At 44.1% G+C, this 16576-nt stretch overlaps 1 protein-coding gene across 3 annotated transcripts in view; it reads right to left on the reverse strand.

Moving 5' to 3' along the window:
• Positions 1-14225, reverse strand: part of LOC143961241 (complement C3-like) — a 649911-nt gene extending 635686 nt beyond the window's left edge. For 2 of the 3 annotated variants that reach the window (XM_077470478.1, XM_077470476.1), the window contains exon 1: positions 14123-14225. The gene's annotated coding sequence lies outside the window, so the exon portion shown is untranslated. Of the gene's footprint in view, positions 1-7461; positions 7530-14122 lie in introns of all 3 variants that reach the window. The other variant, XM_077470477.1, reaches the window with a different exon arrangement.
• Between the last annotated feature and the right edge of the window lie 2351 nt (positions 14226-16576).

Below are 16576 nucleotides of genomic sequence, written 5' to 3' on the forward strand. Positions count from 1 at the left end.
CCGATTCCATGAGAATACACCCAGTCTTCCATGTAGCTCTACTTAAGCCTGTCATACCTGACCCCTTCCCTGGTAGAGGAACAAGACCACCCGATCCTGTGCTGATTGATGGCAGTGAGGAGTTCGAAGTGGAGGCCATCTTGGATTTCAGAAGACGACGGGGACAAGGTCAGTTTCTGATTAAATGGAAGGGCTATGGCCCAGAGAGTAATTCATGGGAACCTGCTACTAACATACATGCCAATAGACTAATACAGGCCTTCTTTGCTGCACACCCAGAGAAAAGAGCTACTAGGGGCACCCGGAGGTTGCCCCTTGTGGGGGGGCAATGTCAGGGATCCGCTCGTCCTGCGCGATCGGCTCTCCGTGCGCGCGTGCACGTTCGTGCAGCGGGTCGTCGTAGGTACGAGCGTCTTCCAACGCGCGCGGGTGCACGCCGTTCGTGTGTGCGCGCGGTACACGCACGCACGGGCGAGCGTTAGCACGATTGGCGCCAGTAGCCCTTTTTAAAGGCACAGTTGCAGCAGCTCTGTGCTGTCTCGTCTGCAGCTTGTGCCTGTGTATACCTGCTTGTCTACCTGCTACCTACCTGATATCCGACCCGGCTCCGTCTGACCTTGTTGACCTCTCCTGCTCCGACCCCGGCTTGTTTTGACCCTTCTTGAACTGATCTCCTGTTGCCGAACTCTGCTTGTACCTGACACCTCTGCTTGTTCCTGCATCGCTACCCTGTATCCTGAGGACCCATCCAACCTGATCCAGTGGCCTGCAGTCCTCAGCCTTCCTACTACAGAGAGTCCCTGCTTCTGAGAACCCTCATCTCCGGATACCTGCTACTGCTCCTGGCTGGACTCTCCTACCCCACTGCGCTCCGGTCTCCCTGTTCCCATTCCAGCGAGACCAGAACCAGAGCCGTAAGAGAGGTCCCCTTCTACTAAGACAGACTCAATACCTGAAGTTCCTAACACTATCACAGGCGGAGGCGGAGGCGCGGCTTTCGAATTGTAGTATGTCCGCCGTCTGTCTGCTCGATACGCTGATCGAGCAGTCAGACGGCGATGACTCGAGTATAAGCCGAGGGGGGCACTTTCAGCCTCAAAAAAGAGGCTGAAAATCTCGGCTTATACTCGAGTATATACGGTATTTAGAAAGAGTGGCGAAAAGATATAGCCAGCTGAGTCTGTCAAAGGCCTTTTGTGCGTCGAGACTTAGAATCAGCGCTGGGCGAGCGGTTTTGTGTAATAGGTCAATAAGGTCTATAGTGCGTCTAGTATTGTCTCCCGCATGTCGGGTTTGAACAAAACCTACCTGGTCTCTATGGATGAGTATAGGAATTATGTGAGTCAACCTGTTGGCCAAGATCTTCGTGAATATCTTATAGTCTGAGTTTAATAACGCTATGGGTCTGTAATTGTCTGGTAGGGAGGGGTCTTTGCCTGAATTTGGAATGACCGAGATATGAGCATGAAGGAATTGGGAGCGTGGATTTGAGCCTTGCAATAGAGAAGTATAGAGTGAAATCATGTGGGGACTTAGAAAAGGCAGGAATGTCTTGTAATAAGAATAAGGTAGCCCATCTGGGCCCTGAGCTCTTTGGTTGGGGAGCTGAGCAATTATCTCTTCAAGTTCATCGGGCGAGATGGGCAAATTCAAAGTAGCAAGATGATCAGGCAGGAGCTTAGGCAGTCGTAAATATTTAAAGAAGAGATCAAATTTCTCTTGTGTAAAATCATAGGTTGGGTCTGTCTGTAAGCAGTAGGGATGAGCTTCGTGTTCGAGTCGAACGTACGTTCGACTCGAACATTGGCTGTTCGTCCGTTCGGCGAAATCCGAACTCTTGGTCCGTTCGCGTCAAAATTCGTGTGGCGCGCACAGCCCACAATGCACTGCGATGGCGCAGTGCATTGCTGGCTCATGATTGGCCAAGCATGCACTGTGACCCCGCATGCTTGGCCAATCGCAGCGCCAGCAGCGAGGAGAGCCATGATTGGCCACAGGCATCCTGCCTGTGGCCAATCATAGCTCAGGCTGTGTAGTGCACGCCCCACACTATATAAGGCCGCCTTTGAGGCGGCCTCGTGTAGTGTGTTGGCATCTGAAGCAGTGGGTGTTCTGTGTACCTTCAACACAGTACACACCGATCGTTTTTGGCTGATTTCCTATCTTGCTGTTGTGTAGTGGTTATTGTCTGTGCCCTGACCGCAGTATACACCGTGATATTCACCTCACCTATATAGCTAGTGATCTATCTTTAATAATAGAGCTTGCAGTCAGTAGTGTTAGGAGATAGTGCGTGCTGTTTGCGTGCTCTGTACCCAGTACATACCGCTATAATCCACCTACATAGCTGTTCTCTATTTGAGCCCAATTGCCATCTGCAGGAGTTATTGGAAGTTGTGTGTGCCTCCAGCACAGCACAGTATACATCTGTATATACTCCTTTATCTCTGCTGTTTTCTGGTTATTGTCTGCGTGCCCTGACCGCAGTATACACCGTGATATTCACCTCACCTATATAGCTAGTGATCCATCTTTAATAATAGAGCTTGCAGTCAGTAGTGTTAGGAGATAGTGCGTGCTGTTTGCGTGCTCTGTACCCAGTACATACCGCTATAATCCACCTACATAGCTGTTCTCTATTTGAGCCCAATTGCCATATGCAGGAGTTATTGGAAGTTGTGTGTGCCTCCAGCACAGCACAGTATACATCTGTATATACCCCTTTATCTCTGCTGTTTTCTGGTTATTGTCTGCGTGCCCTGACCGCGGTATACACCGCGATATTTACCTCAGCCTAAGGCCCAATTTTTCTGCCCCTGTTTAACAGGGGCGTTTAAGTACAATTTTTGATGCAATGCTTTGCAGCAGGGCTAATTCCAGCAAAAAAACTAGAGTATATGGAAGAGGTTGCAGTGTGGTGGCACCAGCAGCAGTGCCTAAGGCCAAATTTTTCTGCCCCTGTTTAACAGGGACATGTAATTACAATTCTTGATATAATATTTCACAGGAGGGCCCCTTCCTGTGCCCACCCAGAGTAACGGTGAGGACTTATAGTGTTGTGGCACCAGCACCACAACCACCAAAGGTCAATTTTTCTACCACTGTTCAACAATGGCATGTAATTACAATTCTTGATATAATCGTTCACAGCAGGGCGCTCCAGCGCCCACCAAGAGTCACTTTGAGGGCTTACAATGTTGTGGCAAAACCAACACCTTGTTCCGCCATTTCTGCAGAGCATATAGGGCAGGCCCCTACTTTCAAACATCCAACTTACAAACATCTCCTACTTGCAAACGCAAGGAGACAGCAGCAAGTGAGATGAAAAAAGATGGACGACAAAACAAATTATACAGGGGTGATAACCCTTCCCTATGTTTTCCAAAAAGCTTAAAAATAGTTTTTTTGACTGGAGCTACACTTTAAAAATGTACCAGTTGAAAATTACAAACAGATTCAACTTAACACAACAAACCTACACAGTCCCTGTCTTGTTTGCACCGCCTGTATACTGCTGTTCTGAGTATATAGGGCGTGGGGGCCACACGCATTTCCTTTTTTTAATATGGGTACAGGGTTCCCCTTAATATGCGTACAAGACCCAAATAGGCTGGTAATGGGCAGGGAGGGCTACCCATGCCATTTTTCTCAATGATTTTCCACCATATTGCAGGAACCAGATATAACATTAAAACCGCAAGCAGTTTTAAATGGTGTTATTTCCGTTTAATGTCATTTTGTGCAGGGACTGTTCTAAACACGGGAAAGACGTGGCACTTCACAGGCATACTACAGGCACCCCCCAGGCACCATATTTAAAGGAATATTTCACTTTTTTTTCACTTTAATCGTCATTAAAATCAGTGCTCCCGCCAAAACGGCCGTTTTTAAAACTTTTTTTTGCATTGACCCATGTCCCCTGAGGCAGGAGTCAGGTCCCCAAACCCTTTTTAGGACAATATCTTGCATATTAGCCGTTAAAATTAGCACTTTCCATTTCGAACGTTCGAGTCCCATAGACTTCAATGGGGTTCTAACGTAACGAACGTGGGGTCCGTTCGAAAGTTCTGGTGCGAACCGAACCGGGGGGTGTTCGGCTCATCCCTAGTAAGCAGTTATACAAGTTATGATAGAAATCTCCAAAGATCCGTTACATAGTCAAGGGGCAATATGTTGGCGAACCGTCGAGATGTTGTAGAAAGTCAGGATAGGGTTGGAAGGGGCGTGGTTTCAACCTATTAACCAGTAGTTTGTGAGGTTTATTAGAGAATTCATAAAATTTCTGTTTGGACCATAGGAGAGATTTATCTATTTTGCTCATGGCTAGGGACCTAACCCGGTTTCACAACGAAACGACCTTCCGGAGCCTATCCACCGTGGGGGAGGCCAACAGCAATCCCTCTGCTGAACGTAATTCAGTCATAATGGCAGAACGCTGGGATACCGCATCTTTTTTAAGACGGGATCCCAGCGCTATGCACTGTCCATGAAAAACAGCCTTGTGGGCCTCCCACAAGGTAGAGGGCTCCGCGTCTGAGTCAGTGTTAAGTTGGAAGTATTCCGTTAGGCCATTAGATAAAAGATTCTTCATTTCTGGAGAACGAAGGAATGTTTCATTCAGCCTCCAGTGACAGGCCCTAGGGAAAGTAGTTGAAAGTTGGATATCTATATATGTTAAGAGGGGTGCGGAGATAAAGATATTATCTAACCTAGAATAGGGTTTATGAGGGTGTGAGAAAAATATATATTGTTTGTGAGTAGGGTGTTTTATCCTCCAGATATCCAACAAGCGTCTAGATCTAATCAGCTTACGGAACGATTTGGATAGGCGAGAGGCTCTGGGGGGAGAGGTTGAGGGAAATAGAGTATGCCTATCTCTGTCTGACGACATCGTCATATTAAAATCTCCTCCTAAGACCATAAAGGGCTGGGCAAATCGGTCCACCGTGTCAAAGACAGATGACAAAAAGCTGAGCTGACCTGAGTTAGGAGCATAAATGTTAACTATAGTGGGGGATTGAGTGAGGTGGGAACAATTTAGGATGATAAACCTAGGGTCTAAATGGGACAAATTGACTTTTAACGGGCAATGCCAATTAATCAATATAGCTACACCCGCCTTGCCCGACGGGTCATATGACAGAAAGGAGGTCGGGAAGTGTTTGCTAGCAAAATTGAGAGAGCCCCCAGAGCGGAAATGGGTCTCTTGGACCAATATCACATCAGCTTTAGAAGCTTTAAACTCCTTCAAAGCCAACCATCTTTTTTGAATGGAGTTTAAACCTATAACGTTATAAGTTAGAAATTTTATAGCAATAGCAGGTCAGTCAGGGACCAGAGCATGACAAGAATCATCACGTGTAACAAGGAAGACATATCGGAGAACCCAAAACATATACATATTACATAACTGAGCAATATTCATAACACAGATAGCAGTGCGATTGTTTAGGAGAATCTGTACCAATATTAACCAAAGCCAGTGGAAAATAAGGAAAATCCTAAGAACCCACAAAAAGGGGAAAAAATGTACCATAAAAGGAAAAGAAAAAAGGGGAAAATCAGGGATAAAAGGAGTGGTCGAAAGTCACCGACCAACAAATAGAAACCTGGGAGGCTAAGTGCCACCAGGAAACCCAGGTCTGGGCCATGGGTCTGGAGTGGAGACATATATATCTCCAAAAAAAGGAGAAACAGGGACCAGGGGATCCGCAGCCTCTCTCCATGAAAAAAGAGAAAGTTGCCCTCGGCTGCAACAGGAAACCTCGGTTGTGAGGGAAAAAAAAAAACTATAATATAATAATTTCTACTGGGCAAAAATGTCACAACCTGTTGAGGAGGAAAAAAAGACTTGATTAAACCTGAGGCAGCGTATGGTAAATTTGGCTGCCTACCCCCCGGGCCAGGGGGTACTTAAACCCATTAAAGGGTGTTGACTATCTATAACAACAATCGGGAGTCAAAGTAAATAAGGCATCCAAAATGAATCAGGAGGAGACAGTTCAGGTTGGGAATCTGGAGGCACAACGTTTCTGGGGTGTAAAATTGGATTTGGACGGTTTCTGTCTCACTGGGGTCCAAATGCAACTCGGGGCCATCGGAGGCTTGGGAGTAGTTGGGAGAGGTGGGGATTCTTCTTCTGGAAGAGGTGGAAGCTCCAAGTTGCGCAGGAAGGTGTCACTTTCCTGCAGGCCACGTAGGGAGTATTGGATTCCTTCCTTGGAAGCAGATAGGCAGAAAGGGAAGCCCCAGCAATAAGCCACCTTGTGAGATTGTAGATGCAAAGTTAATAGATGGAGGGTCCTCCTCCTAGCCAGGGTGATTGGCGAGAGAACGTTGAAGATTTGGAGTTTGGAGCCTTTAAATTTAACTCTGGACTGATTGCGAGACGCCAGAGTCAGGGCTTCTTTGCTGTCATAGTAGTGAAAACAAACAATCACATCTCTCGGATTAGCCCCCGGGGGAGGTTTGGGGGCAAGGAATCAGTGTGCTCTGTCCAGGCGCCGATCTATGTCTGGGATGTTCGGGGCTACGAAATTGAGAGAACGTGGCATAGTGTCTTGGATTATTGCCGTAAGCCGTTCCATACGGCCAATGTACTCTAGATTTTGCAAAACTTCGGAGAGGGCAGGTGGGGTCTGGGAGAGCCATCTTACAGGGATGGCTCGTTTAGCTGCTATTAGAATAAAGGTGGCGAGTTTCTGAGCATGTTTGGAGAGTCCGGGGATCGGTAGTGGGAAATCTCAAACAGAAGCAAGATAGCCGCTGGGTGTATGTCAAATAATATGTGTATGTGAAAGCCCTGCACAGCCCAGGGGACAGTAGAGGTGCAAAAAACACTGCAGATGGTCAACAGGGGTATAGTCACTGGCAGCTGAGTAGGGCACAGGACTAGATGTAGCTGGGGCAGGCTTATAGGAGAGGGGGGGGCTCCGTTCAGGCCCAAATCAAACAGGCCTGAGGTGTAGCAAGATGGCCGCCGCTCTGCTCACCTCTGTTCCATTTGCTGGGCTAATCTGCAGGACTCTAACTTCCCAGATGGTAAGCGCTTGCGGCCCCATGGTTGGGGGACCCTCCGGGCGGTCCTCAGCAATGGTTGGGGCTTTGTAGGGCCTCACAAGCCGGCGGAGAGCTCTCGGGCCTTGTAGGCCGCGAGATGGCGGCACCGCGTTCATCGGTGTTTTGTGTCTGTGGGCCGGAGATCGGCGTCCGGGAGCCACAATATTTGCACCAAATTGCTCCCTGTGTGCCCAGGAACTCAGATGGGCGACAGGGAGCCTCGATGGAGCTCGCGGATGGAAAAAGGCCTCAGCAGAGCTCCTCTGAAGTGTGTCCACCATCTTTCACTTCCGGTCACGACCCCTCTAAAAAACAAAATTTAAGATACACTATAGTCTTAATAATTCAGTTTGAATTCAGGGATGTGCTGGTTCCCAACAATTTATACAGAAAGTGACCTACGCGTTTTGTGGATTATTCCGCTTCGTCAGGGCCTTGAGGATAGCACAGATGAAAATGTCATGTGAATTCTACAAATAAAGTGTTAATTAGTATGCCATACATCATATGATTAGTATAAATGCATAGTGATGCAAACAACATGAATGTATTAATCTGTTTGTCTTTATATGGATTTAAATAAAAAAAAAATACATTACAGCGAATGTTAATAAAATTTCTACACTACATTAACCACTTAAGCCCCGGACCAATTTGCAGCCAAAGGACCAGGCCCCTTTTTGCGATTCAGCACTGCATCTCTTTAACTGACAATTGCGCGGTCGTGTGACGTGGCTCCCAAACAAAATTGGCGTCCTTTTTTTCTCACAAATAGAGCTTTCTTTTGGTGGTATTTGATCACCTCTGCGGTTTTTATTTTTTGCGCTATAAACAAAAATAGAGCGACAATTTTGAAAAAAATTATATATTTTTTATTTTTGCTATAATAAATATCCCCAAAATATATATATAAAATGTTTTTTTCCTCAGTTTAGGCCGATACATATTCTTCTACATATTTTTGGTAAAAAAAAAATCGCAATTAGAGATTATTGATTGGCTTGAGCAAAAGTTATAGCGTTTACAAAATAGGGGATAGTTTTATAGCATTTTTATCTTTTTTTTTTTACTAGTAATGGCGGCGATCAGTGATTTTTATTGTGACTGTGACATTATGTCGGACACATTGGACATTTTTGACACATTTTTGGGACCATTGTCATTTATACAGCAATCAGTGCTATTTAAATGCACTGATTCCTGTGTAAATTACACTGGCAGTGAAGGGGTTAACCACTAGGGGGCAGTGTAGGTGTTATGTGTGACGTTATGTGTTTTTTTTATTGTAGGGGGTGTGACCTGACATGTGACGTCACTGATCATCTTTCCCTATAAAAGGGAAGAGACGATCGGTGACAGCCACATTAGGAAGCATGGGGAGAGGTTTGTTTACACAGACCTTTCCTTGTTCTTCAGCTCTGTGACCCGATCGTGGGACACCAGTGGCGATCAGGTCCGCTGGTCCGCGGCCACTCCCAACCCACGGCTGGGCACTTAAAGAGCCACATACAGGTACGTGATTGTGCCCTGTCGTGCCATTCTGCCAATGTATAGCGGCATGAGGCAGTCCTTAAATGGTTAAGAGATGTTAAACATACAAACACAGTCATATTTTCTTTATATGCCCATTGGTACCCATTGGTGTACAACCATATTTTGCGTATGGTAAATTAAATGTAAAGGGTCAAATAGATAGAATTAACTTTCTATAAAGCATTATAATACAGTACAAAATGCAAAATTTCAAAAGAACGCCTCTCAAATCACTAGAAAATCGTTGATTTCAAATATGATAAAGGGTAATGTATATGTCGACTTTGAAACATGTCCCAGGGTGGAAAGAGGGGCAGAGTTTGTAGCTGATGGTAATCTAATCCAAACAAGCAGAGAATTAGTCTGAGAGGAAGGGATGCTTATAAGAAAAAAAAAGGAGGCATATACATAGGAAAAATCTATTTCCTGCAATCTTGTACCCAAAGTCTCTCCACAGTGTTCCTCACAAGTGGAGGGATGAACCGCTGAGGAGAGACTGGGGGAATGCATCTTATGTGGGGAAGCACAGCTACCATAATTGGTCCTGGGAGGTGTGTAGGGGAGAGAGGATTCCTGTACTTGCATGAGTCACCCAGATTACGGATCCAGAGGGACCAGAGTAAGTCCATCTATGCACTGAATGCCGTGGGTGATGCATGCTGAAGAAATAGCATGCAGGGAACCCCCGATCCACATCCTGATTACTCCGCAGTCCAGATGGAAAGCAAAGGGGGTGGATCGCTATGCCTCGCTGGCCATGGGGGGTAGCCATGGACAGAAATGAAGCCGATGGGTTCCCCTTAATATCCATACCAGACCTGAAGGGCCTGGTAATTGAATTTGGGGGGAAGCCCACGCATTTTTTTTTATCAATGACTTTCAAAGAATGTTCTCTTTATTATGGGGAGCCGACAATTCATTATAGCCGCGAATGCTTTTAAATTACTTTTTTTTCCTACAGAAATGACACTTCGTGCAGGGACAGTTCTAAGCACGGGAGACATGCGCCCCTTTACAGGCATACTATACACACCCCCCAGGTACGAAATTTAAAGGAATATTACACTTTTATTGTTTCACTTTAAGCATTATTAAAATCAGTGCTCCTGAAAAAACGGCTGTTTTTTTTTTTTATTGCATTGATACATGTCCCCTGGGGCAGGATCCGGGTCCCCAAACACTTTTTATGACGATAACTTGCATATAAGCCTTTAAAATTTGCACTTTAGATTTCTCCCATAGACTTTTACAGGGTGTTCTGCGGCTTTCGAATTTTCCGCGAACACCCCAAATTGTTTGATGTTCGGTGAACGGGTGAATAGGCAATGTTTGAGTCGAACATGAGTTTGACTCAAACTCGAAGCTCGTCCCTACTGGAGACTAGAATGTCACATAGTGATTGATTGTGTTTATAAAGACCATGCAGCTGAGGTTCTACAAATAATCTTAAAGCGGAGTCATCACTCAAGAAGTGCCAGTGAGTGTTTAAGATACGTTTGATAATTTGAGATTGGTTAATAAATTTCGTGATGGGACAAATACCCTGAGGTTGTGATAGAGTTCCTTTCTCACCTTGGAACAGCAAAAGGTCTCGGGGGCTGTTGCTTGCATTTTTGAATGCTTTTTGAAGAGATCTCTTGCTGTATCCATGGTCCAAGAAACGCCTCTGCAATTGAGAGGCTTGGATTTTAAAGTCATCTCCATTGGTACAATTCAGTCGGACCCGTAGATATTGGCCCTTGGATGGAGCCAATTAAATGTGATGGATAAGCACTTGTAGAGTGTAGCAGGGAATTCCCTGCTTTCCGCTACAGATTGGTAGTGATAACTCCTTCTGTGTCTTTGTGTATGTTCAAGTCAAGAAATTGGAGAGTCTCTTTATGCCAATTGTTGGTAAAAGACAGATAATAGTCATTGTGATTGAGCTCCTCTATGAACTCTGATAGGAGTTCCGGGGTCCCTGTCCATAGGACCAGGATGTCATCGACATACCTGTGCCAGACTAAGGTTGGTCATTCAAACCCCAGAGGGTTAGACGGCTATGTGTTACAAGATCCTGGAGAACTCCTCTTGGTACTGCACCTTCGGATTTCTCCATCCAGAATCCACGACTACCAACGGGAGTTCTTCAGGTTCATAGATAGATCCTTCTCTAAAAATCTCATCTCTAAAAACACACGAGAATTCTTAAAAGTCCAACACCCCATCACTCCCACTTTTTATGCTTTATGCTTTTACCTTTGACGGCTCCTACTATCTCCAGGTACAGGGTGTGGCGATGGGAACCAAGTGTGCCCCATCCTACGCAAACCTCTACCTGGGGGAGGTGGGAGCTATAAATAGGGAGTACATATTCTTCTCTACAAAGAATAGCTAAAACAAATCCACAAGTGTGTAGCATTGGAAGGTGGCATGGACATTTGGATACACTTAGTGATGAGGAATGAGAGTAAACTTTGAAGAATTTATTTGAGGTATCCTTATCCTCCCCACAATGTTTGACTCAGTTATTTATCATTCATACCTCTTTAACCACTTCCCACCCAGCCAATGTACATATATGGCCGGGTGGGAGCTCTCTACTTCTGAGAGGACGTTCAGGAACGTCCTTCAGAAGGAGAGGGATCGCGCACATGCATGCCCGCGCAGCGGCGCGATCCCAATGTGCTCGTGTCACCCGGACACGGCGCATCTCGGAACGGCAGGAGGGCTCTGTGATTGGCCCTCCTGATCACATTATGGCCATGTCCAATCATGGCCGTCAGGTGATGTAAACAAACAGCCGGTTGCTAGGCAATCGGCTCTCCTCTCCTCACACGGAAGTCGTCGCTGAGGAGAGGAGAGCAGATCGCTGCAGCCGGCTGGTGATCAGTGAGTAAGAGCTGTTTTTACAGCTTTTGACTAACTGATCACCAGTCTGGTATAAACCTACAGTGTAAACACACATGTCACCACAATACACATGTCACCACACATGTCCCCAAATAAAAAAAAGACATGTCCCCAAATAAAAAAAACACATGTCACCCACATATGTCCCACTAAAATCACATGTTCCAATGATTATCTGCACACATATGTACATGATCATTTGCGTACATATGTCCGTGATCACACAAATCAATTATTATACACTTAACAGATTTTTTTTTTTACCACAAACATGTAGCAGAATACATTTTGGCTTAAATTTATGTCAAAATTTGATTTTATTGGATTTCTTTTAAAATAGAAAAAAGAAAATATTGTTTTTTTTCCAAATTTCCGCTTTTTTTGCGCTTATATCGCAAAAAAAAAACGGAGTTGTGAATAAATACCACCGAAATAAAGCTCTATTTGTGCGAACAAAATGATAAAAATTTCATTTGGGTACAGTGTAGCATGACCGCCCAATTGTCATTGAAAGTGCGAGAGCGATGAAAGCTGAAAATTGGGCTGGGAAGGAAGGGGTCGAAAGTGCCCTGTATCGTAGTGGTTAAAGTTGCATTCCTGGGGGAAAGCAATTACACCAAATTGCCCAAGATGTACTACTGATAGAGGTTCCCTTATAAATATGCTGTGGCGATGTCCCAAATTGCATCGCTACTGGAAGTGTGTATTTGATACTTGGAAATGGTTTATGCTCTACACAGGTTCACTTTGATCCAAAATGGCATTATTAGGGATTGTGCCAGAAAACACTCTCCTAGCTGAAATGCATGTGATGTGGCTGAAAACTATGTATATGGCCCGTAAACTTGTATTACAAAAAAGGATATCAAACTACCCACCGATGATATATCAATGGATTAAAGCAATCAATCTTAATCTGAGATGAGAGGAAAGGACATATAAACATAAGAGAAGTCCTAAAAAAAAATCTGAAAACCTGGCATTGGTGGCTAATCTCCAACTTGTCTGAGCAGTCAGCTAAGTATATTAATGATACTGAGGAATGTTAATAATGAGATTTTTGGAGGAGGACAATTGCATAAATATATATGAACCATTAGGGTGCAATAATGGGATGGAAGGTTCTGAGTAATGGTTAAAGTATAGTCTTGTGAGTGCTAATACGGAAATTTTTTGTTGTGTTTTTTTGTTTTCTTTTTTGTGAGTATTGTTGTTGGGTAGGGATTTTGGGTGGTAATGTTTTGTGTGTTTTTATATTGTTGTTGTACAATGAAAAAGTTTAATAAAAAACTATTTGATTTGAAAAAAAAAATATGGCAGTGGTAGATATTACATGCCAACAACATACTAGGGAGAGGCAAATAAACCAACCTGCTATCTCCAACACTTTGTCTGGAAAAGCACTCCATATTACATATGTCATAAAGAAGCCCGGCCTAAAACTCATTAAAATCTTTTGAAGCAAAGGATACATGCTGTACATGTTCCTATGGAAAAGTATAAAAGATGGGAAACCTGTGCTAAGGTGTATATTTGACAGCTACATTGATTCACTAAAGGGCTCAAGAACAACAACCTGTGCAAGATGCCCCACTAGTACTGCATGAAACAATTCAGAACATTGCTGAAATGGAAATGGTGTCAGTGACTTATCCTCTGAAAAGGAAGAAGCTGAATCACCTGGACCTCCATTAAGAAAAGAGCAGTAAGGCTCGGTTCACACAGGGGCGACTTGTCCAGGCGACTTAGCCACCTGACAAGTCGCGCTCCGGTCGGTACAATGGAACCGTTCTAATAGGAGCGACTCAAGTCGCTCCGACTTAGAAAAAAGGTTCCTGTACTACTTCAGGCGACTTGCATTGACTTCTATACAGAAGTCGTTTTGCAAATCGCCGCTGATCGTGTACAGGTCACGGCGCTCCAAGTCGTGCCGCCCCTGTGTGAACCGAGCCTTAGGGAATCCTAGCTAGATGCTTGGGATGTACAGTGCCACAGCCTGAGCAGGCTTAATGGGAAAAAATGCAAAACTTACTTGTTCATGAGAAGCAAAGGTGGAATAAAATTGCAAATAAAGAAACAAAAGCTCCAAGCTTGGGAACTTACAGAATACAAAGGTCTAAACAAAGCACTGTAAACAGCTTACAAGTTGGAAGGGAAAGAAGCTCTTCTAAATAGCAATGGGCAATACAGACAAGCTATAGGGACACTTTTATATACTACAGCCACTAGACATGAAGATAAAGGAGCTGCTATGTTACTTCTCTTCAGTTGTGTAAGTAAACCATGACAAAGGATTGGAATGCTATTAAAAAAGTCATGCAGTACCTATGCTGTAAAACATATTCAACACATGAACCTGAGATTCGTGCCAAATGGTTAACCAAAACTCCAAAGGAAGATGGTACATATATGAGAAGATCTGTTGAGTGGAGGTGTTAACAGCCATGCTCATATACTGTACATTATACTATTTAAACGGTTATTAAGGAGGGTACTAGGATCATACTACTATAAAGGATATTGTTGCATGGTAATATTAAATGTGCACTGAACAAAGTCTTCAAGTTTGCTGCTACTCATTATTAGAATTCCAATTCGAGCCAACCAGCTATTCTTGGTGTTGCATTATGTAACATACCTTAGTTAGGGACTCTTGAACAACTTGAACAGCTTCAAATGCCTTTACCCTTTAAGTCAGTTATTCAAGCTATTAAAGCAAAGCATATAAATCAGAAAAAAAAAGAGATGACAAAGCTTTAGGAACAAAGTAAATTTTTAACAGAGAATAAATAAGCAAAGTATATAATTAACCTACACTACAGGCACAGAACAAACCAAAAAACCTTAACTCTACAAATAATTTCTGTTTTTCCCACTTTAGGGATGAGTGGAGTGACTTTTGAAAAAAAAAAAAATTTCATAGAGAAATTACAATTTAGTTTTTTTTTTTTGTGGTCAAACTCTCAATTTTATTCATTGAGCTTCAAAATTAGCTTAAAAGGTATTTAATCTAGTTGTCCTTACATTTTAGTTTTTATGTCTGTTTTCTACATGTGATTGTTATTTGTGTACTGTAGCATTAACTTTTTTATTTTACTTTCTTTCTGTAAAAAATGTCGTTATTGGAAAAAAGGAAAGATATGTCTTGTGAATGACGAATTGCTTGATTTGAATTTCTTATTAAGTGAGCCAAGTGTATTACTATGGGTATATTTGTGGTATAGTCAGAAGACCAGGGAGTTTGAAACAAGCCATGTTTAACCCTCAGAATTATGCAGAAGAGCAATCATTCAGTACAAGTATAACCAAGTTGACCCTTATGTATTGAAAGTGAACATTCTGGTCAATATTTATGGTTGGGGAGCAAAGATGTGTGACAAGAAGGGGAAGCAGAAAGCTGACAGTGGAAGCTGTGATGGTGGCAGGTGACTTGGTAGTGAGGGAATCGTTAGTACTTCATGTCCCCCCACTTACCAGCAGGGTCTCCATATTGGAGTTTGCTGCAGTACAAGTCTCGCTCATGGACCAAGCCTGTGGCCATGGTGTGCCTTAGCGAAGAGTAGTACAGTGACTTTGTGTGTTCAAAGGTGGAATATGATTAAAGGTGCAGAGTTTTTAGCATGAGACAAGCTGGTGGAGTTAAGTACTTGCTCTGCAATATTTCCCTATATCGAGGCAGGTAGGAACAGACCTAGCCACCAGCTGAAGTGGAGAAATGGTCCTTCTTTAAGTGTGTGGGGCTCTAGTGTAAAGGGGCATCTGGCCTGAAAATGTTAATGCCAACAAGAAGTGACACAGATGTACAACCTATTTGGCTTTCAGTTCCCCAGTGGCTGGCCCTAGGGAGTGATAAAGTGAACCTCCCAACACTTGGCATAGTTGTCAGGATACACAATGCTATAAAATAAACCAGAAGATAGAACATGTCATCAAAGCATGTGCTGAAGCCTGACCAGCATGTGGTCAGTGATGTCATATGCTGAGCTTAAATTTGATTGGCTGTTGCGAAAAGGCAGTACAATTAAAGTTTGTGTGTGTAGCAGAAGCTACGGCAGAATGCTGAAGCAAGTGTTCTCATGAAAGCTAAAGACACTACTGCTTGGGCTAAAATCGGCTATACTGGGTACAGGTCTGAGGCTCCAGCCAAAACGAGGGGTTTGCACATTGTAGAGTTTGAAATCATGATGCCCTGAATGCAAAAGAGTTTCTCTCCCTGAGTAGGGATGCGTTTCATGTTTGAGTCGAACCCATGTTCGACTCGAACATTGGCTGTTCGGCGAATTCCGAACATTATGGGCCATTCGCGCCAAATTCGAGTGGCACGTCATGGCCCATTATTCACTGTGGCATCGCAGTGCATTGCTGTCTGATGATTGGCCAAGCATGCACTATGACCCGCATGCTTTGGACAATCACAGCGCAGAAAAAACAGAGAGCCATGATTGGCCAAAGCCAAGTTGGCTTTGGCCAATTATGGCTCAGGGGTTTTAGTACATGGTCCACACTATATAAGGCCACCTGCATGGTGGCCTTGCATAGTGTGTTGCATCACAGAGAGAGAGATAGACGAAGAGACAGTGTCTTTGAATTTCTTTTGAAGCTGTTGCAATTACAGTCGGTGTATTGTGCCACCTGCACAGTGTACACCTAAAGCTACCCCAATTGCTGGTGTTCTTCTGGTCCTATACCACAGGCAGCTGTAGCAATTACAGTCTGTGTATTGTGCCATCTGCACAATGTACAGCTAAAGCTACACCAATTGCTGGTGTTCTGTTGGTCCTATACCTTAGGCAGCTGTAGCAATTACAGTCGGTGTATTATGCCACCTGCACAGTGTACAGCTAAAGCTACCGCAATTGCTGGTGTTCTGCTGGTCTTATACCTCCGGCAGCTGTAGCAATTACAGTGGGTGTATTGTGCCACCTGCACAGTGTACAGCTAAAGCTACCCCAATTGCTGGTGTTCTGTTGGTCCTGTTGCAGTCGGTGTATTGTGCCACCTGCACAATGTATACCTAAAGCTACCCCAATTGCTGGTCTTCTTTTTATCCTATACCACAGACAGCTGCTGCAGCAATTACAGTCAATGTATT

The sequence above is a fragment of the Lithobates pipiens genome, unplaced genomic scaffold, assembly GCF_037356315.1.
Source record: "Lithobates pipiens isolate NorthernLeopardFrog02 unplaced genomic scaffold, aLitPip1_a1.2 Scaffold_8, whole genome shotgun sequence".
NCBI classification, from domain to species: domain Eukaryota; kingdom Metazoa; phylum Chordata; class Amphibia; order Anura; family Ranidae; genus Lithobates; species Lithobates pipiens.